This window comes from Misgurnus anguillicaudatus, chromosome 3 (assembly GCF_027580225.2).
Source record: "Misgurnus anguillicaudatus chromosome 3, ASM2758022v2, whole genome shotgun sequence".
In the NCBI taxonomy this organism is placed as follows: Eukaryota; Metazoa; Chordata; class Actinopteri; order Cypriniformes; family Cobitidae; genus Misgurnus; species Misgurnus anguillicaudatus.
In genome coordinates this window covers 43,407,501-43,430,079 of record NC_073339.2, presented here as the reverse complement: position 1 = coordinate 43,430,079, position 22,579 = coordinate 43,407,501, and the positions used below count along the sequence as shown (strand labels likewise).

The 22,579-nt window shown below is 38.6% G+C and overlaps 1 protein-coding gene across 2 annotated transcripts in view; it reads left to right on the top strand.

The window, feature by feature from the left end:
- erbb4a (erb-b2 receptor tyrosine kinase 4a) overlaps positions 1–22,579 on the top strand; it is a 200,096-nt gene that overhangs the window by 90,647 nt on the left and 86,870 nt on the right. The window lies entirely within an intron of this gene.

Genomic DNA, 22,579 nt, shown 5'->3' with positions numbered 1-22,579 from the left:
GCTTCTGTTTCACACTTTGTCATTCTAAATGTAAATCAGTCTGTGCGTCAGTAGAAAGAGATGTCGTGTGCTCCAGCATGAAGCTCTCAGATAAATGGCAGTGAAGATGAAAATAGAAGGGTAATAATTTATATGAGATGAGAGACGCATAGTGACCGGTCTTCGCCACCCGAAGTCTGTCTCAAAACGGACAGCCGTGGCAGCTCATCTTTCTCCCCGTCTTCCATTTACCCATAATCCCCGTGTTCTCAGACATGAAGGGCCTTTAAACACGTTTAAAGCGCACATATTTTGCTAAAAAACAATAATTTTGTGTATTTGGTATAATACAATGTGTTCGCTTGGTTTATGATTAAAAACATATTATTTTCCACATACTAGTGTTGTAGTCAAGACCACCTAAACCGAGACCAAGTCATGACCAAGACCAAGACAGGCCGAGACCGAGACAAGACTTTAAAGGGTCGAGACCGAGACAAGACCAAGACAGGCCGAGACCAGGTCAAGACCAAGACCATTGCAAATCTCTGCATTAAAACACTTGTAATAAAATGTGGAGTATGCATATGGTGTGTGTGTGTGTGCGTGCATGTGTGTGTGTGTGCCATCAGAGAAGTTGATAAAATAATCAAATGCATTGCAGATATGTGGGAATTTATCTTTGTCTATAAGCAAATAAAAGTGAACAAACACTAAAGAGCTGAAATTAACTTAACCATTTATTCTGAACTGTCTTTCCATGGCTTGCCATCCACTTAACACAATGCAGGTGTTTTTAGTAATAAAATTAGAAAAACTGTCATTGGGAGAAACTTAAACAATGCTTAAACAATGGCAACATAATATGCCAAACCTGAATAAACTGCATAAAATTACTGATAAAAAAATTAATTGTGATGTGCACTGCAAAAAATTATTTTCAAGAAACAATGTTCTTCGTATTTTTGTCTTGTTTTTAGTAAAATTCTCTAAAAACTCTTAAATTAAGACCCTTTTTTATGATGAGCAAAACTACCCAAAAAATAAGTCTAGTTTTTAGACCAAAAATATAAAATTTAAGTGATTTTGTGCATAAAACAAGCAAAAATATCTGCCAATGGGGTAAGAAAAAAAACCTTGAACCTTTTTCTTAAACACCAAATTCAAGAAAAATTCAAGAAGAATTTGCTTACCCCATTGGCAAATTTTGCTTGTTTTATGCACAGGGTTACCTGGGTTTGGTATTTTTGGTCTGGAGGCTGGACTTATTTTCTTGGGTCGTTTTGTTCATCAAGAAAAAGCATCTTAATTTAAGAGTTTTTGGATGTTTCTGCTGAAGACAGGACAAAAATACTGGGATTTTTTTTTCTTGAAAATCATTTTCAGCAGTGTGCCATCAGTTGTGGTCTTGCCCGTTCTTGAAATTAAATTCTGAGTCCTCTTTGTCTGAGACCGAGACGAGACCGAATAAAAATGCGGTCGATTCCAAGACGAGACCAAGACCTTTAAAAAGTGGTCTTGAGACCGGTCTTGAGACCGAGACCGGTCTCAAGAACTACAACACTACCACATACCGTATATTTTTGTGGCTGCAGATTTCCCTCTCTTCCTGAAACGGACCGATTTTGTACAAAACTCAGGGTTGTGTCCCTGATTGGCCAGCTAATCTGTACATTGTGATTGGTCTGAATACCTCTGACGTCAGCCGGAAATGTGACGCTCCTTACCATGTTTGAAAGATTCACTCGCAATGCAATGCTAATAGGAGTTAACTTACAGGCTGTGAGTCCAAGCGGGACAAGTTATGATAATGTCAGTCTTCTACTCTACAATACAGGAAGTAAACTGTTGCCTACAATCCGTGTGTTTGTTGTAGTCCAAGGAAAGAGATTTACGTTGGAGACGATAACTCGCGTCATGGTTTACTTTGGGGTTTGTACCTTTTGCATATCATTAACATGTACTAATACACACTTACACCAAAGGGAATGTAAAATCCTGAATCGGACCATAGGTGCCCTTTAAAGACACAGTGATGTAATTCTGTTTAACACAATTCAATCAATCAAACTCAGTCACCTTTGTGTCTCTTTGTCATTCCCGTTTTCAATGTGTCACTTTACGTCAGTTATTAATAGTCGTTTAGCATCATTTAGAACCTGCAGCTTTATGGTTATCAATCTAAAGCTTCAACATCAGCATTTTACCAATTATGTTCCACCAATGAACTCCTCTTGTCCTTGAAAGTAAAGTAAACTCTAAAAAAAATGCTGTTTTTTTTTCAAACTAGTGTTGGGTCAAAAAGGGACGAACCCAAAGTTGGGTTGAGATTGTCCATTTTTGAAAAAAATGATGGCTTGAAAATAACCCAGCATTTTTTAAGTGTGTACTGTAGGTGAAATCCCAAAACTCAAAATACGTTTGGACAGCCTCATCTCACAGGAATCCGTAAATATTTTAAAAGGTGTCTAGTTCGTATGAATTTGTACGAAAGTGAAACGTAGAAAAACTTCAAACTAAACCCAGCGACACTGAGGTAAAGCTGATCATATATAATGTACAAATGAGATCAAATACACCACGTCATTTGTTAAATAGTTATGAATTGCTGTAAGATTGCTTTGGTTTGTACAACTACAAGTTCTAATGTCAAGTTGATTTCTTCCATCCAATAACTTGCAACATAGATGGATCCTCAAAGCCCTAGAGCCCTTACCATCAATCACTACTATATCTTTACCGGAGAAGATACAGTCAAGGAAAGAGATATGAAGAACAGAGATTGTCCTGCTCCACACTAGCAAAGAAAACCTGCCATCATCCCATGTGAAATTCCCAAACAGCCTGGATAAACAAAAGAATACCATTGAGAGATGGAGGGATGTGTGTTGAGAGACTCTGATAGGGATGGTCCTGATGTTGCTCAGATGAAGGCTGAATACACAGAGCTTCATTCATCTTCTCCCTACAGCAGACAGAATGCAGTAATGACTCTCTGGAGAGCATCATACTCACTCTGACCTTGAATCCACATCTCACGCCAAGCACTATGGCAGTCCCACAGGAGTCACCCAGTATGTGTGTGGGTTTGGCAAAAGGGGGAATTGAAAGTTGTTTTAGTTGCTGTTGTTTTGGACTTTGTCAGAAAGGAGAGAGGCTACTGAATCCCAACGGATAATGAAAACTTCCAAAATATCGTTAATAATAAGGAACAAGCAAAAGCTAGATCATTAAACAGGGTTGGGGTAAAACCACTATGAGAGTATCTATGTCAAAACAAAGCAGTTCTACTTTATTAGTTGAAAATAAAACATTTTCCAAAATCAAAAGACAAACTCAACGTTTACATATTATGTTCTTGTTGAATTCAAACATACAGTCATATCATAACTGGCCTTCAAGTTTTACCATAGTGTGATACCGAAGTCTTCTCTGTGTCAGACAGGTAAACAAGTGTTGCCCTTACAAATGAGTGGATTTCAAATTACATCTTTCAGATTACATAATGTATGCTGTCTTCTGCCACTCGCTATCACTAAATTGTCATACTTTTGATAAATGGAGAACTACTCTGCATTTGAGTAGTTTCTGACAGGTGTCACCGCCCTCCATTCAGTTACAATGTCACACACAATGTGCGGACAGCTGTCGAGACTTTAATAAGTAACCAAACTCTGAAAGTACCAAACCAGTACACACATAAACAAACACACACTTGCTCACCCATAGACGCCAGCTTCCTGACCGAATCCCCTCGGACCGCCTGACAGCTCTGCCTTGAGTTTATAATTCATCTCTGGGAGCCACAACACCCAGCGCAATTATTATTTCTAGCTGACTTTACTAGGAAAACATCATTGAAAGAGGCGCTATTTATTTAGACCACTTAATGCAAATCTTTAAAGGGAGAAAAATTAAACTCAAGCCAGTTCATGATGTTATATTGATATGAGAAATTAATAGATTGCATTAATAGAATGCAGTCAAGTGCAGCTTAACCTTTACAAACTTTAACCTTTGTTATTTTGAATGTATATTAAAAATATTGGCACTAAACAGGGTGCGTTTTTGCTCCCATTAGGGATGCAGCGAATGTTTCGAAAACGAAACTTTTTAGCTGAAATAGCAATAAAAGTTTTCAGTTGTGTTTTAGTTGACCAAATAAATTTTATAGAACAATAAAGTTTTTCATGATGCAATCAAATAGCAACTAACAAAGAGTGACAAGACTGCACGCTTTATAAATGCAGCAAACATGTCTGCAATTTGGAGCATTTTGAAGCGTCACAGAAAGATGCTATTTTGCTAATTTCGGCCCAATGGATGCCGAATATTCGGTGGATCCTTAGTTAAAAAAAAAAAAAACATCTCATTCAAAAGAACCATTCATATTCTGTAGACCAGGGGTGTCAAACATATGGCCAGCAAAGGTGTCCATCTGGCCCATCATGATTTATTATTAAATATTAAATACATATTTTAAAAACCCTTTCAGGCAAAACGCAGACAGTTTTACAGGTGAAGCATAGACGGACCTCACGCGGTCCTCGTGCACCCAACCATTTTGCTGTTTCAGCGAGCATTGCTCTTTGTGGCAGACGCCGTGCGTGGATGAAACGGCCATGAATCAGTTTTTGCCGTAAACCACGATGGCGACACCAAACGAACAGCAGTGGGTTCTAGGTTAGAAAAGTTTATATATATATATATTGTGGCTGGTCAGGACTCACTCACAAACATTTAGAAATGAGAGCAGCAACTGCCCCAAAGCTGATAATGTTGATCCTGTTGTCGAAAAAATGTAAGAAAGCACTTACATATTTTTGACTCTAAACTGTACACTGTAAAAAATACTTTGCTGCCTTAAAATTTTTTGTTGAATAAAATCGGTTTTACAAGTCATTTCAACTTACTGTTATTTATCTTGACTATAGATGAGTTGTTATAACTACAGGTGAGTTGTTATAACTTATAAAAATAAGTTGACTTTTCTCAACTATATTTTATAAGTTGTGACAACTCATTTCTGTTGACATGACTTGTAAATCTGAGTTGATTTAACAAAAAAATTTAAGGCAGCAAAGTATTTTTTACAGTATACTAGGTACTGTAATACTTTACAAATCTACCACTTTCTTTGCTAAATGACTATTCTTACAAATATATTTCAAAGAAAAGTTCATGATTTATGAATTATTTATTTGGCAATACTGAGAGCATAAGGTATAATTCTGTTTAGGTTTTATACAGAGGAAGTTAAGTTAAGACTTTTTACCTAAGACCACAAATTTACAGATGTAAATTTATGTGTATATGTTTAATTATAACCTCATTCACACAGCACTTTGATCCCAGATCCCAAATACCTATAAAATTGGCAGACAGGCTTCTGTGTGAATGCAAACACGTCTCGTAAATGTTCTGGGATCACTTTCGGAAAGAGGACCTAGTAACATTGCTGTAAGATAGCTGTTGACAAACAAGACGCAGAAACAATGCCGTAATGGGCGTGTTGTAGTGACAATGAAGTTATGGTTCAGCTCTTTAAAATGAGGGATTTACATGCAGATCAACATTCTCGAAGAGAATTGTCTGCAAAATGGATAAAAGCAGAGATCAGGGAGCTTTTCAAATCCACTCTGAAGCTGAGATCATTCTGCAGGAAGACAGAATTTTAAAGTCTTATCATAAACAAAAATGCACGCGAGTGGTTTCTGGAGAGAGAAATAATGGATAATAACCAAACTACAGACACTGCGGAGAAGAAACTACCAAGTGTAGGACTTTAAACACTTAAAGGAACAGTATGTAGGATTGTGGCCAAAACTGGTATTGCAATCACAAAACTTGTGGCTAAAACTGGTACTGCAATCACACAACTGGTGGCCAATACACAACATGACAACATAAACATCAGTTGAGGGCTGCAACTCCACTTTTTAAATGACAATATCCTGGCCGGACCACTGTCGTCAGTGATATAAGTATTTGAAATGAAAATGATTTCTTAATGTCTAGTGACATATCAGGGACATTTTATGATTAATTGATATAAATTTATTACATACTGTTCCTTTAACATGATCCCGGAAAAAAAACGGGAATCCTCCAGCCTCCACAGAGGTTTGAAGCCCTTTTAAAGGTTGGTCCGATTTAAAAAGGGCTGTCATTTTCCGTTTATTTTCCGTAATGTCTGTGTGAAAAGGGATTATGATTGTTATGTTAATGTTTCTGAGGACTGGTGAAATGTAGTTTTCACAGAGCGGTAAGTTTTTCTAGTTTTTTTTGCTAGTTAATTTGTAGTTTGTTTAGTTAATATTAACAAAATTATCAACAGACTAAGGTTTAAAAAAGTTATGCCCTCACATTGTGACGTTATTCACCATCAAATGGGTTTGACACCCCTGCTTTAGACCCTTTTTCTACTACAAAGGCCCTGTTTACCATTGATATTAGGATGCGTTTTGGTCAATCGGATCACAAGTGGATGACGCTAAATACAAGTGTAAACAGGGTGTGAAACGATTTGAGCTCGTCCACTTTCAACCACCTTCAGAGGTAGTCGAAAACGCATTCATGCATTGCATTTGTGGTGTAGACGCTCGTGTGTTTGAACACCAAAAGACTGATTACTCTTTGCCTCCCCCACATCGAATGTGTGATGTACCGAGCACGGCCGGGTTTCCCAAAAGCATCATAAGGCTTAGTAGATCGTAAAAACGATCGTACGAATCATCTTAGAATTACGGGCTGTTTCCCAAAAGCTTCATAACTTAAGTTGCACTTGAAAATCATCGTAGATCTACGAGTGCTCTGGAGTAATCGTTCATTCATAAGTTCATCGTAAGACAACAGAGTTACAAGGTCACCTACAGGACAACCAGCAAATTGCAATCCTGCAATGACGATAATGTAATGTTTTTAAATGTTTATTTATTAATTGGGTTCTTCTTTGTTTATTTTATATTAAATATATAATATAATATATTTAAAATTCAAATGAGAAATCAAATTTAAATGACTAAACATAAATTTATAAAGAAGGAAAATGTATTTTGTACAAGTTGGTAAAAGTTTTTTGTATTTTGGTAAAAGTTGGTATAGCAAATTGATAAATGGTTCATACCGATTGCTGCTATAATTCATCTAAACATTGTTTTGAAGGGAAATGGCATCTAATTAAAGAAACCAAATAAATATTTACAGTACAATGCAATAATCCATAATAATAAATAAACATAGATAATAAACAACAAATAGAAACTATAATAGAAACACAGAAGGCATTTCGCAGTGGGACGAGTCCTAACTAAATACGGAAAATAATATTTAACAAATTATTAAAACATTTAAAAAGTCATTGAACAATAATGAAAATATATTATTAAAAATATTAGTGCACATCGGCTGAAGATCATTAGCCTAAACAAGCGTCTGCTACAAATTCGAGTCATTCTATTGGTGACATTTCAGCACTTGACAAACGGATAGCGACTCGTACAGTAAGTAGCACTTAAAACCCAGCTGCGGGCGATCGTTTCACGTGCATCTTTGGGAAACGCACGTAAATGAACAACGAATGTTCGTTAAGTAGCTTCTAGAAAGCGCTCTTAAGTGCTAAGTTCAATCGTTATTGGGAAACCCAGCCCACAATGTTTTTACATCAGACCTGACTTCTAGTGCGAATAGCCTAATTTATTTTGACCTTTTATGGTGATAAGGAGTGGGGTTATCAATTATGTAACACAGTAATTAACTGGTGTGATGAAAAAAATGTAAATGTTAACCAATCAAATTAGAGTTTATACTTATTTGAAAAAGTACACTCAACTGGTAAAGCATTGCGTTAGCAATACAAGGTCATTGGTTAGATCCCAGAAAACTCATATACTGGTAAAAGAAATATATACCCTGCACTCTAAGTTACTTTGGATAAAAGCGTCTGCCAAAACCGTAAGTGTACATTCTTCTCAAGTTTTTATGCAATATACACCAGACAGTTATCGGAGTTCAAGGATTTTATCACCATCAGCATTTAGGTCCCCAGCTTCAAAAATCCTTTTCAGACTATGCGGTTAGCTCTGTTTCTGTAGTTTTCATCAGTTTTTCCTTTATTCTCATGCTTGCCCTTATATCTGTTGCAACCTCCCTTTCTCCAGCCTTCTGTTCGTCCACAGAGGTTTGAAGCCCTTTTAAAGGTTGGTCCGATTTAAAGAGGGCTGTCATTGAACAGTTCCTCTCTCTCTCTCTCTCTCTCTCTCTCTTTCTCTCTCTCTCTCTCTCTCTCTCTGTCTGTGTGATGTTCTTCCATGATGTGTTTCTATTGTGTGTCTCCTTGACCAAGTTGCTGTCAGTCAGTTGTATCCCTGGATGAAAGGAAAAACCCATAAATGAGTCCCAGAAGCAATATGAATAATGTTTTTTAATTGTATGTGTATCAATTCACCAGAGTAAAAGTTGAAACTGTAATGTCTCATTACACTTTAAAAACTTAAAAACTCAGTACAGTTTTTGTTATTATCCAACCTTTTGGTATCATCTCATGGCAGTTTGTACATATTTTATGTACATTGTTTTACAACTTGCCTTTGCCCCTGTGACGTTGGGGTTAGTTATTCTTATGATAATCATAAGTTTTCGTACAACATTTTAGTGTCATCCAAATGAACTAGTTTTAGTCAACGCTAGTCAATGCTATCTCATGGCAATTTGTACGTGTTTTACGAGGTGGGTAATTTTTTTAAATTCGTACGACCACATTGTACATTTTTGTATGATTTGCCTTTGCCCCTGTGACGTTGGGGTTAGGGGTGGAGTTTTGTTAGTTATTTTATGAAAATCGTACATCTTTGACATCCTTTTGGTATCATCCAAATAATCTAGTTTTAGTCAAGGTTATCTCATGGCAATGCGTACGTATTTTACAAGGGGGCTAATTCGTATGAATTCGCACGACCACATTTGTACATTTTTGTACGCTTGCCTTTGCCCCTGTGACGTTGGGGTTAGGGGTGGAGTTTTGTTAGTTATTTTATGAAAATCGTACATCTTTGACATCCTTTTGGTATCATCCAAATAATCTAGTTTTAGTCAAGGTTATCTCATGGCAATTCGTACGTATTTTACAAGGGGGCTAATTCGTATGAATTCGCACGACCACATTTGTACATTTTTGTATGCTTGCCTTTGCCCCTGTGATGTTGGGGTTAGTGATGGGGTTGCGTTAGTTATTTTATGATAATCATACGTTTTACGAATTCATGCAAATTAGCAAACTCATAAAATATGTACGAATTCTCGTGAGATCAGGCTATTTTTTTCACGTGGTGCTAGTGAAGACTTCAAGATGCCATAAAAGAACCATATGTCATTATGTAACAGTAAATATGTGACACTAAGCGTCTTTGTGAACGTGAAAGTAATTCACGATGTGCAACGCAGCGTCGCACACAAGTCAAGCCTGTCATTTATTTAAAGGAGGAGAATGCACTTGTGAATTGCTTGCACACTTAGACGTATCAAAGCCTTCCAGCTGAAGTTATTGTTTAGGATTAATGGCGCGATCCCCGGTGCGAGCTTTCTATGGAAACTCCAGCAGTGGTAGACAGGCCCTTGCGTGAGGCTGTTAGTATAACAGACGGCGCGGCAGAGCAGGGTGATGAATGGCTCGACTCTGACTCCCAATCTGCTCTGACAGCGACTCCCGCCAGCTGTATTAGAGAGCGATGCTGCGTGCGTATGCATGTAAGAAGAGATGTCGGTGAATACCAAAGAAATTCTCACATACCTGCAATTTTCAGCTTTTCAGTTTATGAGTATAGTCGTAGCTTCAGACGACACGCCCACGGACCGCACCAAAGTCAGTCCGGTAACCGCCTGATGGGCAGTGCCCATTAAACGTATAGGGGCAGTTTCCCTGACAGGCCTTATCCTAGTCTCAGATTAAAATGCATGTTTGAGCTGCCTTAAATTCAAATACCTTGTATTTTCATATCTTATCAGTGCTATTGTTTGTTCTCAAGATGCACACCAGTATTGATTTTTGTATGGTTTGGTTTTAAAAACTACTTAAATGCCCTAGTATATCTAAAGACTAGTCATGGATTAATCTAAACTCGAACCGTTTCTCAATGTCAAGGATACTTCCTTGGCAGGACTAGTCCTTACAAGTCACTTCCTTCAGAGGCTAGGCGAGGCTCCTTTTAAGCATTCGGAGAACACGTTAAATGGAACAGGCTAGTAAGTACACGTTATTGCGTCATTGCGTCAATAAAGGTGTGCTTTCGGTGCTGCGCGCATAGGATTGTGGGTGAATACATATGCATCCTTTCCTGTATATGGGATATTTCTCAAACGAAGGACTCAGTCCTTGGCTGAAAATCCGAGGATCCTCAACATTGGAACAGTCCTTCGACGGACATCGATGACGTAGCATCCTCAAAATACTGGCTTCCGAGGATTCTTCCTTGACATTGAGAAACGGCTTTGGTCTGGGAAACTGCCCTATAGAAACTTTATTGGCTGATGCAACTTCTATTGGTTTGAGTATTGTACTGTGTCTCTGCTTATTTTCCACTACTGAAACTTCCCTTTTTGGAGGTGCTTATAACAATTGGAAACTGTTATTTTAATAGTCTTGTGGCATTAGCATATTTCTCTTATGAATGGAACGTACATGCTCGCTCCGTGACTCATGTGTCATCCGCTTCAGGTTGTTAGATACAAAAACCCGCCTACTTTTACAGCTGTAGCTTCCAGCTCTCAGTGTGTGACACCTAGTGCTTAGTACAGATGACACCCTGCCACATACTACACAATTCATCCTTAGCATCTCCAGCCCACTGATTATTAAAACACTGTGCGTTTCTTTCAGAAGACTGGAGTGGGGGCGGACACATTGTAAACCTCAACCAGATGTCTTATCCAAAAAATATGATTTGCTCCCGATAGCCACACATATACTCATGTCACTCAAAATAGTGTCAGTCTTTCTAGCATATTATTATTAAAAGGATTTTAAATGGATTAAGGGCACTGCCAGAAAAATGGGATTCCCTAGCTGTACCCTTTCAAAAAGTACAACTTTGCACCAAAATAGATCATATTAGTAACTCAGAATGTATACATATTTGTACATAAAACATCGGACGTCATTGCAGAGGCAAGGTTGTTGTGTTGTTGTCAAAGTGCCGTTGGACAGGGCAGCATCGAACAAAACCTCATATTCCAGCCATCTACATTTTGGCCACTGCTTCGTGTTGTTGTCACTGCTTCAGGTGAACTGCGGCTACACATTGTCAAATTGTAAGACAACATGTTTGACTTCATGTGGCGCTGCCCAGACAGATCGGCGTATGACATGAGCATGCAGCGAGAGCTAGCAAGTCAAGCACAGCTTTGCAAACCCTTTCACGCAACATCATTGCTATAGAAACTAATGTAGATTATACGGAAAATTAAACAGGATTTCCGGGAGACCTGTGTGTCGCTTTCCTTAACGATCCACCTGGAAACGACACATAGATGAAAAGTATGCAAGGTTCACGGCATAAAGTTTTTAAAAGACGTCCAATGGTTTTTGCTTGACACAATTATTGGAATCTAGTGTGTTTTAACATGTTTGCCATAAACGTTCGTGAATGAATGATTAACTGGTTGCACACCAATATGTTATTGTGGAGACATTTCCTCGTCCCTAAACTTGACACGGCACAAAGCTAAACATGGTTGCTTTATATGCTATTCTAGTCATATGGCCTTCAGTATGAAGGTCTATGCGAGACTAGCATCTAGTAAACTTTAAAGTGCACCTATTAGTGGTGGGCGATACTGCAAAATTTGGCATCGATCCGATACCAAATACATATAGGGTCAGTATTGCCGATTCCGATACCAATCCGATACTTTTTACTTAAAAAAATACTTTTGTGTAGGAGAGAGCAGTATGTCATTATTTCTGAGGTGAATGAATGATAAATTCTTTAGGCTTTTTTATTAAAGTATTGAAGTACACAAAATTATTAGTTATTAGGAACTGTAGAATTAATTTTTTTTTTAAATAAAGAATAACAAAGTTCTCTCATTTTTTTCTGGTTTTAAAAGCAAATGAAATAAAGTGCATACAATTATTACTTTTTACACGTATCAAGTTACAGTATTATTATTTAGAGCCGTAAAATAGCTCCAAACAACGCTTCTCTTCCTCTCGGCCATCCTGATCTCTCACTCAGTTCGCTGCTCCTCGGCGCGTTGTGTCAGTGAGTCACATGACGACACAACAACGAATCACAGCAGAGCAGAAGGAGGGGGAGGAGTAGCAAAGTGGGCCAGGATGTGAAAGAAGCGTTTGCTCAGGATTGTAGAGGTAGAAGACACGAGCAAAGTATAATGAACGTAGAGGAGAAATATTTAAATTGAAGTATCGATTTAATTAAAATTGTATCGATCTGATACCAATACCAGTGTTGGCATCGATACTATCGATATTTAGATCGATCCGCCCACCCCTAGCACCTATTTCATTTCTAAAAAGCAACGTTATTTTGTGTATTTGTTATAATACAATGTGTTTGCATGGTTTATGGCTCAAAAAACACATTATTGTCCACATACCATATATTCACCAGATTTCACTCTCTTCCTGAAACGCACAGATTTTGTACAAAACTCATCGATCTAAAAAAGCGCTGTGTCGGCTAATCTGTACGTGATTGGCCTGAATACCTCTGACGTCAGACTGAAATGTGACGCTCCTTACCATGTTTGAAAGATTCGCGCACAATGCAATGCTAACAGGAGTTAACTTACAGGCTGAGAGTCAAAAGCGGGAGGAATTATGATAATGTCGATCTTGACTATATCACCAATTCCAGGAAGTAAACTGTTGCCTACAATCCGTGTGTTTGTTGTAATCCAAGAAAAGAGATTACGTTGGAGACGAATACTCGCGTGATCATTTACTTGTTTGTACCTTTTGCATATCGTCAACATGTAAAATCGTGATTTGGATCATAGGTGCCCTTTAAGAAAACACTAGAAACCCAACAATATGCCAACAGCCTAGAACACCTTAGTAACTGTATAGCAACGCTGTAGCATCCACCTTTTACCATAGTCAAACAGAATTTGCATCTTACATTATTTGTTATAAACAAATAGTAATAATTCTTATGAAAATTAACTATTTTTATTATATTAACATTATAGTAATAACATTGTTTTGGCTTATCGATTACCATGTTTTTATTACAAATTTCATAGTTATACTATAGTCAGATTTGTTTAAATGAGACCATGGTGGCTTTGCGATAAATAGAATAGTTAAAGTATGGTTATTGTAGTAAAACCACAGTACATTTTCATATGGTTTGATTATTATGATTATTATTATTATTATGATGATAATGATGAATGTTATTATATTAATATTATTTCAATTATTCCTGGTTGTAATGGTTTTGTTCTGTGTTTTCTGTATTCTGTGTATTTTTGCATTTTGGACTTTTACTTTGACATCCTGTTCTGTTCTGGCTTTTATTTTGATATACATCATGCCATGTCACGCTTCACACTTCCTGTCTGTTTTGTATTTAAGCACTTCCTGTATACCTGTTCACTGCTGATTATTACATCGCCACATTCTGTTTGTATTTGCCTGTATCCTGAATCTGTTAATCTGTTACCTGCATCTGCCTGTGTTTGACCATTGCCTGTTTATTTGGATTTATTGCCTGTTTGCCGCCTGCCCTGATATATCGCCTGTTATTTGGATTCTGATTGTGGATTACCCTGACTGGATTTGTTTGCTGGCCCTTTTTGGGATTTTACTAAATAAACACCTTTTGCACATGGATTCACCTCTTCTATGCTTTCTTTAAAGCACTCTGTTACAGAATAATCAGCCATAACCCGGAATCCAGCGAAGGTCAGTAATCTCCCACCAGCACCATGAAACCTGTTTTTGCACTGCTTGCACTCCGTCAGAACCACCGGCCCATTGAGGATTTTGTGAGTGACTTTCTGGAATTATCGAACCAGGTACATTTTGATGAGGACACTTTAAAACCATTTTTTTATAATGCTCTTGATGAGTGGTTGCGTTTGTGTATGCCACACGATATGTCTGCCTGGTCCCTGGAGAGTTATATAGACTTTGCCCTGTTATTGTGTGGCTCTCCGTTCACTGTGGGTGTGGTGGATAATGAACCAGGGAATATTCACCACACACCTAGCCATGTTCTGCCCGTTCTGCCCAAACCTGTTTATGTCCTGCCTGATTCCAAAATGGCCGCCACCATGCCTGCTCCCAAAATGGCAGCCACCATGCCTGCTCCCAAAATGGCCGCCACCCTGCCTGTCCCTAAAATGGCCGCCACCCTGCCTGTTCCCAAGATGGCCGCCATCCTGCCTGTCCCTAAAATGGCCGCCATCCTGCCTGTCTCTGCACTCGCACCTGTTTTGGAGAGAGCTACTGTTATCCCTGCACCTGAGACTCAGAGGGCCATCATCACCACCACACCTGCACTGATGAGGGCTATTGTTCACCCTGCACCTATCATCAAGATGGCCGCCCTGCCTGAACCAACCGCCACAGAGGTATGCCTCATTGACTGTGACATTCTTGAATTTGCCATGGCCCTGTGGTGCGTTTGGTCTGCCTTCTGTTTGTTTGTTCCCGAGGTTCCTCAAGACCCTGAATCTGATCTGCCCGTCTCATCTGATCTGCCCGTCTCATCTGATCTGCCCGTCTCATCTGATCTGCCCGTCTCATCTGATCTGCCCGTCTCATCTGATCTGCCCGTCTCATCTGATCTGCCCGTCTCATCTGATCTGCCCGACTCATCTGATCTGCCCGACTCATCTGATCTGCCCGACTCATCTGATCTGCCCGACTCATCTGATCTGCCCGACTCATCTGATCTGCCCGACTCATCTGATCTGACCGACTCATCTGATCTGACCGACTCATCTGATCTGACCGACTCATCTGATCTGACCGACTCATCTGATCTGACCGACTCATCTGATCTGACCGACTCATCTGATCTGACCGACTCATCTGATCTGACCGACTCATCTGATCTGACCGACTCATCTGATTCGTCTGTCCTGCCTGATTCGTCTGTCCTGCCTGATTCGTCTGTCCTGCCTGATTCGTCTGTCCTGCCTGATTCGTCTGTCCTGCCTGATTCGTCTGTCCTGCCTGATTCGTCTGTCCTGCCTGATTCGTCTGTCTCGCCTGATTCGTCTGTCCCGTCTGGTTCGTCTGGCTTACCTGGCTCACCTGTCCCGTCTGATTCACCTGGCTCAACTGACTCATCTGATTCGTCTGGTCCACCATCTGGAATATCATCACCCTGGTCCACGGAAGCTTTCCCAAGTTTTTTTTTGGGGGGGTAGTACCCGGACACAGGAAGGAGGCAGAGGACACCAAGGCGGAGGCCGAAGTGTGCTCGGACCCTTCCTTTCCTTGTGTTCCAGGTCTATTCCTGCCTCATGATATAGCTCCATGTCTGCCCAATGATCCTGGTCCAAGCCTGCCCCATGACCCTGGTCCAAGCCTGCCCCATGATCCTGGTCCAAGCCTGCCCCATGACCCAGGTCCAAGCCTGCCCCATGACCCAGGTCCAAGCCTGCCCCATGACCCAGGTCCAAGCCTGCCCCATGACCCAGGTCCAAGCCTGCCCCATGACCCAGGTCCAAGCCTGCCCCATGACCCAGGTCCAAGCCTGCCCCATGACCCAGGCCCGCATCTGCCCCATGACCCAGGCCCGCATCTGCCCCATGACCCAGGCCCGCATCTGCCCCATGACCCAGGCCCGCATCTGCCCCATGACCCAGGCCCGCATCTGCCCCATGACCCAGGCCCGCATCTGCCCCATGACCCAGGCCCGCATCTGCCCCATGACCAAGGCCCGCATCTGCCCCAGGACCCACGCCCGCATCTGCCCCATGACCCAGGCCCGCATCTGCCCCATGACCCAGGCCCGCATCTGCCCCATGACCCAGGCCCGCATCTGCCCCATGATCCAGGACCATGCTGGCCCCACGACCCTGGACCATCCTGGCCATATGACCCAGGACCTCTCCTGAACTGCCCTGCCTTCGCCAAGAGGTCCTGGCCCGCCCGCCCACCCTCTATTGGACTTTATTATGTGTATGTTGGGCTCCGGGAGTCGCCCTTTAGAGGGGGGGTTATGTAATGGTTTTTTTCTGTGTTTTCTGTATTCTGTGTATTTTTGCATTTTGGACTTTTATTTTGACATCCTGTTCTGTTCTGGCTTTTATTTTGATATACATCCTGCCATGTCACGCTTCACACTTCCTGTCTGTTTTGTATTTAAGCACTTCCTGTATACCTGTTCACTGCTGATTATTACATCGCCACATTCTGTTTGTATTTGCCTGTATCCTGAATCTGTTTATCTGTTTATCTGTTACCTGCATCTGCCTGTGTTTGACCATTGCCTGTTTATTTGGATTTATTGCCTGTTTGCCGCCTGCCCTGATATATCGCCTGTTATTTGGATTCTGATTGTGGATTACCCTGACTGGATTTGTTTGCTGGCCCTTTTTGGGATTTTACTAAATAAACACCTTTTGCACATGGATTCACCTCTTCTATGCTTTCATTAAAGCACCCTGTTACACTGGTAGTAAAATGTTTGTATGTTTGTTTATGTGCAAAATTAAGAATGATGTAATTGCTGGCCTCTACAGCAATTACATCACCATTCCTCCTCCCTCATCACACAAACACTGTGGGTGTTAAAAAACAGTATAATATGGTTGTATTGCATGTGATGTTTTTTGGCTTTATCGCTACTGTCACACATGCGTGTGTTGCTGGATCTCAGATAGACGTGTTTGCTTGACAGTTATAGCAACAAAAATGCATATTTGCGTTCGATTCATTTAAGCAATTGTATCATTGCAATTGAAATAATGAAACCAAGTCCTGTTCCACTTATAAACAGATTTTGCCTCTGACCATGTTTAAATGTCATTATACATTTTATTGCAAAACTTAATACAACAATTTTCTATTTTTTGCTATAGCCTGAGTTCACTGTGAAGCATTAGATTATAAGATATACTGAGATGTAAAACAAGACCTTATGCAAAACAACTACAACAAAGCCGAAGGAAGCCACTCAGCCGGCATGCTGACACAAAATCTGGACATGACCAGATGGTCTCATCTACGAAACCAGACCGGTCGGCAGAAAAGAAATGACTTTAGTGCACATTACCAGAGACAAATTCGCCAACTATGATGTAACCCTGAGTTTTTAAAAAAAAAAAAAACATTGTGCGAAAAACATGGATTTAGAGGCAAATACGTAGACAATTAGTTTTCTTTACAATGATTGTTTAAAATTTTTAAAGTTTTGTATAAAATGTTAAAGTTTTATTCAGACTTTATGTATTTGGTTGTCTACACTGTAAAATAGCTGGGTTATTTTTGACCCATAATTGGTAAATATTGGACAGAACACATGCTGGGTTAAAAATGACCCAATATTGGGTTGTTGTTATGCAACCATGGGGTATAATAACCCAGCATTTGGGTAAAACAACCCAGCACTGGGTCAATTTTAACCCAGCTGTGTGTTCCGTCCAATATTTACCAATTATGGGTCAAAAATATATAGATCTCAATTATCATTCACACATTCGCTCTGGCATAACATGATTAATGGACAAATCAATTGCAATCTTTTAATAAAACAATATTCTAAATTAATGTCTTGATTAGCTTTGCGAACTTAAAATACTCTTTATAAAATTCAAAGCTGCGATTGTATCTAATTTATAAAGGAAAGCGAATATGAGTGTTGGTGACCCGTCTTGTTTTTGCATATCAAACATCAATTGTTATTGCACTTGACAGAGTTCATTTCCAAGAGGAAACATCAAACTGTCTGCCCAACGCTGGGGATATTACAGTCAATTTTTAAATGAACAACCCGACAGCAATGGAAACGCATTATGCTCAGCGTAGTTTGATAGGGAAGCCCAGAATGTGCATTCATGATTATATCCATTACAAACATCCCAATCTATTACATAACTCAACCCAATGTTTCCTGTCAAACCCAAAACACCGCCATACCTCCGTCTTTAACAAAGGATATCATTCACACTTTCTAGAATTGTAGAGTCACATGAAGCAAAATACCATCGGTAAATCCCAGGTTTGATGGATCGGGAACATAATTTCACTCCCGGCATGGTTTGCATGCTTCAGTGGGCTCCCACAATATCCACCCGTCTGACGTGAGCTATAATTTTGACCGTGTTACATTCTGCAACGGTGACGTTGTTAATAAGAATATAGATTACTGCATGAATCTGATTTATAGTCACCTGATTATATATCGGCTGACTGTGTTGTGTAACGTCAGCTTCGTGTCACATTTCTGCTATTTACGCCTCTCTTTTTGCCATTTAAGCAAATTATTATTGATTCGGGATATGTGGTTCATCTCATTAAAAAGGCCTCAAATACAGTTCAGCTCTCTGTCATTGTTCTTCTAATCTACTGCAGTAATGCCTCTCTATAATGGATTAAAAGGTTATAAATCACTATTTTGTATTTTCTATTGCTTGTGGAGGCCAAATTTTCGAAACCTATATGTCATTTCAAAGTCCAGAAGTGCTGCCGTTTGCAAATCGCATTTTACAGTCTGGTGTATGATTTGTGCGGCCAAAACTATCATGGGATGAAATGAATTCTCTGAGTTTTTGTTGAAGAACATAATTTGTTAAAGAAATCTATATTTATAAAATATACTGTTATTTCAACATCACCTCCATGAAATCAAAACTGAGGGTTATTAGCTTTTAGTATGAATATGTTAGTCATAAAGGGATAGTTCGCACAAAAATGAAAATTCTGTCATTTTGTTATTTTGGGAAGACATTTTGATATTTTGGGGAATGTTTGTAACCAAACCAATCAGAATCCCCATAGACTTCCATAGTATTCTGAAAACAAGCAAAAATATCTGTCATTGCTAAGTAAGAAAGTCATTTTTTTTGCAGTGTGGGGGTTCTGGTCGTTTTGGTTACAAACATTCCTCAAAATATCTTTCTTTGTGTTTATCAGTACAAAGACATTTATACAAGTTTGTAAAAACTTCAGGGTGATTAAATGATGACAGAATTTTTAGTTTTGGGTAAATAAGGATAGCATTTTGGATCGAATCAACCCAGCACAGGTTAAATTACAGCCCAATGGTTGGTTGAAAAAAGTTTAAGAGTTTCGTTGCAAAACGAGATAACCACCGTTTTTTTTATTGTTCAGAAATCTTGTTTTTTGATTGTGCATTCCAATTAATTTCAATGCAACTGCAGTTGGTTTGTTTTGATTTAAACCTTCATAACTTAAAAAATACAGCGAAGTAGCACCATAAAACAAAATAATAACATAATAACATAATAATAATCATGTTTTGACAAAAATGTAAAAAAATGGATTTATCTTGTTTTGCAACAAAACTCTTCATTTATAAACTAGTATGCCCCAAAACATTGACAGAATTGCAAAAAAAGCATTTCAAACTTACTTAATGACAGTATCTTACTTCCGACAATTTGGATCAATAATTTTGATGACATCATTCTTTTCACTTCAGCTTCATTTTACTTCATACAGTACAAGAACAAATCAGCAAAACATGTCTTATTCCATTGGCTGATTTTTTTTGCTTGTTTTATGCACAAAATTACTTAAATTTGATATTTTTTGTCTAAAAACTAGACTTATTTTCTTGGGTCGTTTTGCTCATCAAGAAAATGCATCTTTATTTAAGAGTTTTTAGATATTTTTAATGAAAACAAGACAAAAATACTAAGATTCTTGAAAAAAAATCTTTTTTTGCAGTGCACATACGCAACCCAACGATGTCGTTAAGTAGTCACACTCCTAACTGCTGATTGGCTACAAGTGTGTTTTGGTAGTCGGCCCGACTCCCTTTTCCAAAGTGCTTTTCAGAAATCGTGCACTCCACAATATTTTTATATTTTACACTTTTTGGGAGACTTTTACTGTATAATTGTCTCTGCAAATTAAGCATATGTGATGCATATGTACAGAGTAATCAGGAGGGGTTGGTGTTGTTTCACCTGCTGATATTGGTTTAATAAATGTCATTTATTATGGTATGTGATATAGAGTGATGATACAAAGCACACTGCATGATAGGTGGGTGGTTAGACCCCATCAGCTAATGATGGATGAGGGGCTTCCACAGCTTCTCTGAGCCATATAATCATCACTCCAGAAAAAAAATTTTCCTACTAAAACAGCTTTAGGATGTCTGAGTGAAATCTTAACAAGGTTCATGCCTCCAGTGTCGTGCACCATAAACATTAGGTTGTTTTTAGGTTCCCCTAATGCAGTTCATATTAAAAGTCATTTGTTACAGTTTATAAAGAGTTTGGTTTAAAACGTGATAAACACCATTTTAAAAAATAGTTACAGACAAAATCAGTATTGTATTAGGCAGTATTAAAAAGTCAATTCTTTATTTTACGCAAAATCCAAAATCTGTTGTGTTATTTTGTTATCTTTTCTCCTTTCCCCCCCAAAATGTAATAAACCCCAGTCCCCCTTCTTTGCAGAATGCAATAAATCCTTTCAACAAATTACAGTGCACTATTCCACACATTGTAAACAACAATGGCGGCTTGTTGAATACACACGGAATTATAGTTTTTCTCATCTACTTTGTACTTCGTGATCAACAAACAAACAAATACAAAATAGAAATTTTGATAGCATTGATAAACCTATGGTGGTTTTCTGTGGCGGGAAAGAAACTTAAGTCATCAAAATCAAATAATTTATGAGAGAGGCTGATCGCTGTCAAAAAAGTTCAGCGGCGACTTCTCAAGTATAACAGCAGCAATGACAGTGTTCTTAATATGACAAAGTAAGTGTTTTGATTAATGCCATTAATGTTTATTTTTTTTAATCAGTGTATACCACTAGTCAACTAAATGAATATAACACGCCAAAGATGAATGCACATTTATTTATTCAATAGATTTATAGCATTTTGAAAAAAAAAATTGCTGAAAAAACATTCCGTTTTTATAATAAATCTTTGAAAATGAAATGATGTATTTTATTTTTTAATGTTATTATAACCTAAATATGCTATGTGAAAGTTGTTAATAGAAAATAGTGTTTTTTATCTCGTCACTTTATTGGTATAGAAAACACATTTTACCCAAATTAGTCAACATTGATTTATTGCGTTTTGGAACCAAACTCCTTATATATATTTAGCTTGGTGACTAAAACAGAACCAGAGTGATGCACCAAATGTGAAGATCTTACAAAAAGTCTGAGTTATGTTTTGGTTAAAAAGGATAATGAAGCCTATGTTTAAGACCATTGAGGTTTTTTGGTTATCAATAAAAAACATGAATGCCTCTTAAAGTTCTTTTTATATTGTAATGCCTTTGTCAATACTGTAAAATAGTACAGAAACAAAACACTACACATGAATATTTTTTTTTTTTAATAAAACTAAATTAAGTTTAGTACAACAAATACTCCAATAATGGTTACTTTTAATTGTACTTTACAAAGATCAAATAGTTTTTTTCGCACAAATAAAAACAATTTGAAGGGGAGGATGTATCACTATGAAAATAATTTGCAGTGCAAAACTAAAATGTTCCTAAAAGAGGCTTAATTTTCATTGTGCAACTATAATTGCACAATTTAACATCACTCGGTTTTTACCTTAGAAAGTTTACAATCAGAATTTGATCTAGTATCAATATTTATGGATGGTAAATTTTCACCTGGGGAAAAATTATAATTTCGGATCTGGTTAATACATATTTGGAAAACATTTTTCAAAAAATTCCATCTTCATATTCTTTATATCTCAAATAAGAGCTTTCGTAAATCCTAGCCATCTCAAAATGCTACAACCCTCATAAGGATGCGAGCACAGCTCTTGATGCATATCTTAATGCACGTCTATGTGCATTTGTCCTTGAAATACCACGTAACATCCAAAATTTAAGACTGCAGAATAAACAGAAGCCTTTTTCTCTTCAACAGCAGATGAAAGATGCCACGTTGTCGTATTTCACCCAAAGCTTTAATCTCACAATGTGCCATTTGTATTCTGTGTCTTAAGCCCTATAAAAAGTAAAAGTTTGAGTCTCTTTGTGATTTAAGGTTTTTTATGGTTCTGCAATATTCTGCTCTTTCTCAGAAAGAAATGAACTCCACGGTGAATACCTCTACTTGCAAAATGTACAGCAGTAGACATTGCATTGCTCTCCACTTTTTTCGTCCCCAGACGTGACGTAGTCAATATGGGCATGCGCTTTCCAATTGTCCGGCAGAGGTCTAAATCTTTAGCAGTGTAGTCACTTTGGCACCACGGTCTCCTGCGGGACCACCTATCTGTGACAGTGAATGGATTTAGTTGGGAAGGGTGTAATTTGTCCGCGGCTATAATACGGAGTGGGCCACTCTGCGAGCGGCAGGCCGTAATATACTGTAGCTCGCTGAGAAACAGTCGCCCTCTGGGGTTCAATAACTGTTGATTACTACTGCCTCCACTTC